Source organism: Eurypyga helias, unplaced genomic scaffold (assembly GCF_000690775.1).
Source record: "Eurypyga helias isolate BGI_N326 unplaced genomic scaffold, ASM69077v1 scaffold8651, whole genome shotgun sequence".
Classification (NCBI taxonomy): domain Eukaryota; kingdom Metazoa; phylum Chordata; class Aves; order Eurypygiformes; family Eurypygidae; genus Eurypyga; species Eurypyga helias.
In genome coordinates this window covers 32,552-39,993 of record NW_010228891.1, presented here as the reverse complement: position 1 = coordinate 39,993, position 7,442 = coordinate 32,552, and positions in this window count along the sequence as shown.

The following is a 7,442-nucleotide window of genomic DNA, read 5'->3' as shown; positions in this document are numbered from 1 at the left end:
CCTGAAACAGGAATACTATGATCACTCTTTGGTCAGGTGTTTAAAAAACAACCAAAACCACAAAAAATCCCAAACAAAACCCAACACCCCTTTGTTATTAAAGTATAACTTAATAGCATCTTGCAGTTTCCTGCTGTTTCAGTATTCAAACAAACTCCAGACAGTGTCCTTTTTTTTTTTTATGTATAGTGTTTATGTATATCAAATAACAGATCATGATTTTGTGTGAACAATCAAGAACAAAAGATACTTAAATAATTTCAGCTTCTCTTACCTTCAGTAGCATAACAGATGAATAAAGCATATACTTCTTTACATAAAAGCCATAACTGGAGAAGTAAAAGCATTTGAGTTACCATGTCATTTGTCAAGCTGCTGAAAAGTCACAATATCATTTAAACGGATTTGTTCCAACGGCACATCCCTGTTAAAGCCTATTTACAGTCTGTGCTGTGCGTGTGTCTGCATGCATATGTGTGTCTCATTAGCATGATCTAGTTAATGTAAACAAGATACTTCTCTTCCAAGCATAGATGTTTAAAATAGGTAACTAATCAAATTCTCAACGATTTGGCTGATAGGCCAGTGCAACAATTGTGAACAATGAAAAACAGAAAAAGCTCGGTAGCATTCTCTATGAAATTAATTTAAAATGTGAGTGATACACAAAATATTTCTTAATAGTTTTGAGCCAACAGTGGTGTCTTCAACATGTAAAAGCAAGAATTGCCTTGTTGAATTAGTTCCTGTGGTAGGAACAATGTGGCATGTCATTTGAAAGTTTGGTTGACTTGTGATTCGTGGATATTCTGTAAGATTTTGCAGAATATGGTATGGGTGCTTTGTAGTCTCTTAATAGAGGTAAAGAACTAAATATAGATGAATCTGTCTTTAAAGCATGCAAGTCAATGGCTTGATTTTCTTCAGCTTTTACTGACAGTAGTGAAGAAAACTTGGTTGGGGGATTACGTCTTTATGGGTTCAGTTCTATCTCTTCCTGAACCGATTATGCATCTTTTTTACTATTCTTCTTATTCAGCATTTTGCATGCTTTGCTCACGGTGGTACATCCCCAAATATTATTAAAAGGTTCTGTCTTAGAAATAGGAACTTTTGCAAAACTGGTCGTCATAATACATAAATGTGTATCATTCAGACTTGAGAAACTGCACTCACGTTTTCTAAACATTCATACGCAATTCATGTTAAACAATTCAGTTAATGCCGAAGGATTTAATGATCTAATTCCAGTGTACACCTTTCTGAAGTGACGTAATTTTAATCCTTGGTCTTCTCCCTATTTTGTAAGGTTCTCTTTAATTATTCTGTTAAAAGTCTGGCTTCTTAGGAACCTACATCCTGGTTTCTGCAATAGTCCATACACTAAGGTGAATATTTTCCAGGTTGGTAGAACAGAGGGGTCAGTGCAGAGTGAACTTTTTAGTTGAATTTTCCATTTAAAAAAAAAAAAAGGAAAACCAAACTGAAACGACCAAATAAGTAAGCAAACAACCATACTTGCTTTACTTTCACCAGTTTCAAGTGAATGAAAGTAAATTGGTCCATAGGTTAGGTATTTCTCTGCAGAATCAAGGAATTGGTGTCCTCTGTGGAGGGCTGCAATTTTGAGAGCTAAAGAGGGAAAATACACAGTATAATAAAGGAGGAAGGTCTGCTGCTCTGCTTAGGTAATAATAAATCTTGTATGTGTGATTAAAAAATGAGCTGAAAAGCACAAGAAAAAAAATATGCTTTGAAACATTTGTCCTTGACTTTCTTGAAACTGTACTTCTAATAGGTATATTTTTTCTGTTATACTGAATGTTAAATGTAATTATCACTTCTTTTGATATATAATTTAATGTTGCTGTTGAAAAATGAAACATTATGTTTAGAATTAATATTTAAACTCCTGAGAACATCCCACATAATAATTTGACTTTTTATTTACATATATTCTTCCCAGTTGTAATCTTTAATATTTTGTACTCTGACTTTTTTGTCATTGACTGGTTTTCCCCTTTTTTCTTTGTCACTGCTACCTCTATTTCTGCAGGAACAAGTAGGTTATTGGTAAGTACTTCAACTAAATCAGACTTTACAAAGTTTTGCCTCAGTGAGGAATTATTTTTTTACCCTCACGTACTTTGGTAAAAACTTTGTAGGCAACAGACCAATTGTCTGTAACTGCTGTGCTTCCTCAGGTCTCCATTATCGCCTTGTTTGTGTAGTAGAGTAATAGTTTTCAGATTCTCCGAGAGACTTTGTCTTCTGCATGCTTTCAAGCAGCAGCATCTGAGATGCTGCCTTCTTCTGGGGCTTGCTCCTTTGTTCCTGTCTGCTGCATTTTGAGTGCAGTGTTTACTTTGTCTCTCTCCCATTTCTTTTTTCGTAAGACCTCGTATGCATTTTGGCCAGTCTGCTCAGAAGACTTCTCTGCGTCCGACAAGACGCTCTGTTTTACGTGTTCAGTTTAGTCATCCTTGTCAACCATTATTCAGCTGTTTTCACATCATACCTCTTCCCTTTTAGCTATCATTAAATATACTCTCAGCATGGTATAGCCACCTTCTCCTTTCTTATTATCATGCTTCATGTAATTTCGATCAGATTTGTTGCATTGTACAGTGCAAGTTTTCAAGATATTTATGTCTGTGCATTTTCAAAAAGTAGGACTTCATTCCTTCTTCTGATCTTGGAGCAGTTGTTCCTATACTTCCTGTACTAAATGATGTGATTTCTAATGGAAACTTTTTCTTTAACCCTAGTATATTTTTGAAAATAGTGACTTTATTGATAGTGTGAAGAAGGGGAGGGGAGTGTAGACAAACCGATTCCCTGTACTTAAAAATTTGTAGTTGTCTTGTCAAATTACTCAGTTAACTGCAGAAGAGCCTACTTCTGTCAGTAGAATACTGTTATCTGTCTGTCTTCCCCAAGTTTCATTGTGCAATTATGAGTGGAAAGACCTTTTCCAGGTGTTCGAGGAAAATACTGCTCCAGGCAATGAGAGAAAATTGAGGGAGTAGGAAAATTAAGGAGGAAAAAAAAAAAAATTACATGTTTACAGAGACTAGGAGTGAGAGAGAAAAGTTCTTCCTCCTTGAACTGTGCTGGGTGGGTTAAGAAGAAGAAAGCCATGGGAATATGTAATATCTCCTAAAGTAAGGTTTTTAAGGCATTTCATGTGCATAAAGTTTCCAGAGCTCCAAGCTGACTTGCAGTGGGTTGTTTGTCATTATCTGGTAATGCAAGAACTGAGCTTGTTTGACAGGTTAATCTTGCCTGCCACGTATACATAAAACACATTTGTGCCCCAAACCGTTTACCGTGTGTTCTGGCTACTTGCTTTCTGAATAAGATAGTTGATTTGGCTCCAAAATGTGTCCAACTTGGCTTGACTGCGTATTCAGACAGCTTTGTTGTCCTCCACAAGATTTCTCCGAAGTGCAAGAGCCCTGCTTGTGCACAGAAGCCTCTGAAATGGTGATAGGGCTGGGTTTTTTCCCATACTCCTGGTGTTAGCTGCAAGTGTGGCTAGAAGGGGACTTTCGTCTTATCTCTGCTTGCCAGAGATCTGACAATGAACAGACATGAGAGAGAGGAAAAGTTTCTTCCCTTTGTTGCCCTTGATTCAGATTTTGGAAGGGAGTCATCAGACCTATATGAAAGAGACAGGTACGGTGTGTTCCGCTGGGTTCTCTCCCCTGCCCCTCTCTCTTGGGAAAGGTGCTGTGGAAATGAATGATATTCTTCTGGGGAAAGTCTTGTTGATAAGTGGAGTTTTTGGTTGCTAGTTCAAAATACACTTCTCAAAAGTGGTAAGCTAAAATCTAAAGGATTTAGGGTGTGGGTGGAACCTTTTTTACATGAAAACTGAAGCTTGCTTTTGCTTTTAAGTGTACCAAACGCAACTCCCACTGTAAGTTTAAATTCACACTTGTCTGTCTTCAGCTGCTTCTGTTCCATTGAGAAACTTGTGGAATGGACGTGTGCTGGGGGGGGTGACATGCCTGAAATGCAGTTAGTAAACTGGCAAGCGAAAGAATGAATTAATAGCTTACAAGTCACTTTAAAAACTGTTCTTGTTAGTGTGCTTGTCAGTTTGAATGTTCAAAGACTCTAGGGGTTTGGATGAGAGAGACTTGAGCATTCTCGTCTGTCTTATGGATGGTGGGATGGGGCGGGTAACACCCACCCACAAAAACACAGGTGAGGCTAAGAAGGTCTTTCTTACTCCCTTTGTTGGGTGCTTGCATCAGTTTAAAATGTTACTCTTAAAAAAAAAAAACTTCTAATACCAGCAGTTCTTATTTTTGTATTAAGAGGTGAAATCAATCTTTCCACAGGTCCTTCCCACCTGTGATTTCATCTTCTGGTTTGCAAGGTATTTTATCCTGGGGCTTTTTATCTCACTTTTAATGGCTATATTTATTGTTCTTCAGTTTCTAAAAATATGCAGCTGTCGATTATAATTACCATCATGAAGTTGTGCCATTGATAAAGGCTTTATTAATTAATAAAATGTGTCTTGTTCAATCTCTCCATTCCATACTACATAATTTTTCAGTGATGGCTACTTGAAGATCTCACTTTCCCAATTACCAAGATGGAGGGAGCTACAGAAGTTGTGTAGTAAGATTCTGTCTTTTGTAAGTTTTTGCTTAGGAGATGAAATATCCAAACATATCTTCTCTAATTATTCCATGGGATCCTTAAATAAAATGAGTTTCAAATTTGTTTCATTGCCCATTTTACATATTACCGCCCTTTCCCACTGAGTGCTGTAGGAGCATTAAATTGGAAAATGTAAGAGAAAATCCCTTGTTTCTCTCAAGGAATTCAAAAGTGTGTTTACTTCAGTTTTATGACACAGAAGTGGGGAAGAAACCCCCTCGAGATTATGAGCACAAAATCACTAAGTGCTGAGAAGAAACTATTTGTGCTTATCCTGGTTCAGTTGTTTAGAAAAGACAGAGTTTGGAACATTTGTATATGTTTCATAGTTCATTTTGATTTCCTATTCTCACCAAAATTGAGGGGAGTATTTCTTTATTTCTTTTCATCTTCAGAAGTTTTCCAGATGGTTCCGTTTCTGGCTTAGGCCATTGACAGCATAAGGAAGGATGGAAGCTAGAGAACTAGTTGTATCTTTTCACCAAGGCACTTTCTCCCTTAATAAAAAATTTCTGTACATAAAATGGCAAACCTTCCTTCTTCAAGTAGCCACTTGTCTTGGAGCTACAGCACCTAGAAAGTCTCCTGTAGAGCATTCCCTGGGAATTGGTAATGCTCTTTTTTCTTTTACCTTCTAACTTAAAGACATTTTAAAAATGTCAGTTCTCTGTTCTTGAATTTAGTGTGAAATAATCTTCATATTCTCTTTGATGGTAAGGGTAAAGTTGCCAGGTAAGATGTGAGCAGTGTTAAAGCAGTATGCTTTCATGTACAAAGCTTCATGATTTTGAGCTTAAGGAATTATACATTTTTGTCTTTCCATTTCAGCTGTCTGAGAAGAGAAGAGAGAATTCTCTGGCCACGTAACTCTGGTAGACCATGTAGTCCTTACTGTAGCATGGGTTTTTTTGGGTTTTTTTTTTTTCCCCTTCTTTAAGTTTTACAAATTAGTTTACAGAAGAATGGAGTAACAGAAGTTTGTTACTTCACTGAGAATCTAAATTATTTCCATCTATTTTTTTGCTGTTCTTACAATTTCACTTCATAGTCCTCTACACTGTTGAATATAAAAAGGAAGAAGTGGAAGAAGTAGAGGCGTTATAGTTTGACTTTAATTAAATGCTTGTGCTATTCTGCTTTATATTCTTAGCAAACTCAGAGAATGTAGTCTAGGTGAAAAAGTAGGTGCATGCTGAAATAGTTGGAAAAAAAAAAATCCTGTAGTTGCTCTAGGAGAGCAGTTCAAATCAGGTATCGCAGTGATCTACTTTGGGTTTGTTCTCAGTCATCTTTTCTAGAGGGTGGGCACTTTACAGAAGGAAATATAATGCCAAAGTTGTAAGATCTGAAAGCACTGTGGAGGGCAAAATTGGAGTTCATAATTGTTTTTAACATGTTAGAAAAGTGTTCATGGGTGATGAAAAAAGACAAATAAGTACTACATGTGAGGAGAAATTAAACATACCACTAAAGAATGGGACAGTTCTGTGACAGTCAATAGTAACAGTTCTGCCAAAGATTTAGGAATTGTGATGGGTCTCGAGAGGAATGACTCAATAATGTGTCTGTTTAAAATGTACATGTCTATGTACACACACATAAAAAAGGTATCTCTACAGAGATGTTCAACACCTGGTGTAACAGAACTATGTGATATGTAACTATTAATTTCTGCGTAGGACTTGTGAAGTCTTGGCCTGAAAGCTCTGCCCAGTTCTTAGCAATGTAATACATTATGGTTGGAGAGAGTCCAGAGGACAACAATAGGAATGAAAGGTTTAGGCATCACAGCCTGTGAGGAAAGATTAGAGTAACTTTTTTTTTTTCTCTCCCCAGGCAAAGATGAAGGGCAGACATTTTCCAGGTTGAATATACGGGGTTTTTTTATACTGAGGACACTTACCAACTGTTTTCCATGCCTACTGAGCACATAAGTAATCAACCTTTTTTATAAGTGAAGGCTGTCAGATTAGAGAAAGGGAAGATTTTTTTTTTTTTAACTAGAAATAGCTGATCAGCATTTTAGGTTGTCTGGGGTATCTGTAGAATCTTTCACTAGTTGATTTTTAAGGGCAGTTTAAATCCTCCAAGTATGTTCAACCCAGTTTCCCAGTATGGGATAGACTTGGTGACCTCTTGAGGTGCTTCCTAACATGGTTCTCTGGTTATGGTGAGGTTTTTTTCTGTTTACTGGAGGGAGGGGATTAGAATCATAGAATCATTTAGGTTGGAAAAGACTTTTAAGATATTTGACTCCACCTGTAAACTTAACACTGCCAAGTCCACCACTAAACCGTGTCTCTTAAATACTTCCAGGGATGGTGACTCAACCACCTCCATGGGCAGCCTGCTCTAGTGCCTGACAGCCTTTTTGCTGAAGAAATTTTTCCTAATACCTAATTTAAACCTGGTGCAACTTGAGGCTGTTTCCTCTTGTCCTAGCACTTGTTACTTGGGAGATGAGACCAACCCCCACCTTGCTACAACCTCCTTTCAGGGAGCTGCAGAGAGCGATCAGGTCTCCCCTCAGCCTCCTCTTCTCCAGGCTGAACACCCCCAGCTCCCTCAGCTGCTCCTCACAGGACTTGTGCTCCAGACCCTTCCCCAGCTCCATTCCCTTCTCTGGACACACTCCAGCCCCTCAGAGTCTTTCTTGCAGTGAGGGGCCCAACACTGAACACAGAATTCGAGGTGCGGCCTCACCAGTGCCCAGCACAGGGGGATGATCACTACCCTGGTCCTGCTGACCACACTGTTCCTGACAA